Below are 2,144 nucleotides of genomic sequence, written 5' to 3'. Positions count from 1 at the left end.
ATAAATCCATATAATTTTGTTATCCTGTTTAAATGTTGTATCCTTCTCTGACTCCAATGTGTAGCTAACATATTTTCTTGTCTCTTTTTCCGTGTATGTGAATGGTTTGATGTGAGTCTCCCCTGTGTGCATGTGTAGTCTGTCCTCCTGCCAGGTCTAAATGGTGATGGTGGTTGCATGGTTCACGTCTTAGGCTATTCCGGTGGCATCTGGACACTGCTTGGCATCCTCATCATATTCTTCATATATCTTATAATTCCATCATAATTCTGTTATCAATGTTGTATTCTGTAAATTGTGTTGTATTCTGTACACACAACATCCATTGGACGTCTGTCCATGTTGGGAGAGGGATCCCTCTTCTGTTAGTCTCCCTGAGGTTTCTTCCCATTTTTTTTACCCTGTTAAATGTTTTTTTCTTCTTCTTTTTAGGGAGTTGTTCCTTATCCGATCTGAGGGTCTAAGGAAAGGATGTTGTATTGCTATAAAGCCCCCTTAGGCAAATTGTGATATTGGGCTCTACAAATAAAATAGATTTTACTTGACTTGACTACACATATGCATATGGCAGTGGAAGGCTATGTGTTTATGTATGTGTGCATTTTTTTTGTACGTGTATATGTGCATGCTTTTGTATGTGTATGTGGCCTTTTTGTGTGCATGTGCAGTAGTCTACTGTGACTGAAAACCTTGAAAGAGGCTCCTGTGTTTTATGTTTACAGCTTCATCAATAAGCACCTCATTATATGTCTGTGTGGGTAGAAGTCCCTTGAAACACTGTGTAGCTAGTCTTTTTTTTACCACTTGCTGACAAAGACAGCTGTATTCCCTGTTGAATGAAAGTTAACCAGCCCTTACAGAGATGTAAGCTGACAGGAAAACAATGATATAACTATCTTTTGCTATTATTACTTTTGTGGATGTTGTCACTTTCCTTGTCATGGATGCTACAATGATGGTAATCGCCATGACCTTGATGTTGGTGGTACTAAATAGAACAATGTTGATGATTGTGATGAAAACCATGCTGACTGTGACTATTATAATCATAATCTATGATTAATATATGGATATGCCAATCATGCTGACATCATAATCATTAGATTTTTGATAAAATTTATATTTCAGAGATGAAACACTTTGTGGTTCAATATAAACAATGTAAACTGTCATGTTTTGTTATTGCACAATAATGGTCTTTCTCAAAGTACACCTGTGTCTCTTTGACACATCTATAAGTTATGTATTTCCTTGATTTAATAGACAAAAACACAGCACCAGCTGACAACAGCACAGACAATACCTCACGGAATATCATAATAAAACCTAATAACACCAATTTTAATTCAAGAGATTGTGCCAGGGGAAGTTTACTATATATTTTTGTTTTTTGAGGACACCATCATCACTTTTAAATTTATGACAGTCCCATTGGAAACACTAACACTCTGGTCCACTTTTCACAGGTGCTCACAAAGCTACTAAGTGTTACTCTGTAAAGAAATTAATTAGCAGAAAGGCTAAGACAGGGGTGGAGGGGTTGGGTGAGGGATAGCGAATCAGTATTTAAATTACATGAAAGCAATTGTTTTTTATCTTGAGTGCAAGTAAATGAAACTAATTAGTCTTCGCAGCGTAAACCCCTTTGGCATGTCAGATAATCACCAGAGGCTCAGATAGTACCCATCAATTTTTTAGCTTACAGCAGTAGAGGGGAAAAACAAACAGAGGCTTATCGCACCATTACCCATTACACCTGGGGTCTACGTCAACCTCAAGACCTGCCACAGTCAATGATGGTGGATTTCTACACCCCCATCACTGAGTCCATCCTAACCTCCTCCATCACCATCTGTTACACTGCTGCCACCGCCAGGGACCACGGAAGGCTGCAGCGCATCATTCACTTGGCGGAGAAGGTGATCAGCTGCTGCCTCTCATCCCTCCAGGACCTGCACACCTCCAGGACCTTGAAGCGGTCATGGAAGATTGTTACTGTCCCCTCCCACCCTAGACACCACCTTTTTGGGACTCTGCCCTTTGGCAAAAGGGTGAGGTTCATCGGGACCAAAACATCATGCCACAGGAATAGTTTCTTCCCTGTTGCAGTTGTACTAGTCAACAGGCCCCCTGCCCCTCCAGAC

Source organism: Lampris incognitus, chromosome 2 (assembly GCF_029633865.1).
Source record: "Lampris incognitus isolate fLamInc1 chromosome 2, fLamInc1.hap2, whole genome shotgun sequence".
Classification (NCBI taxonomy): Eukaryota; Metazoa; Chordata; class Actinopteri; order Lampriformes; family Lampridae; genus Lampris; species Lampris incognitus.
This window is presented reverse-complemented; position numbering follows the sequence as displayed.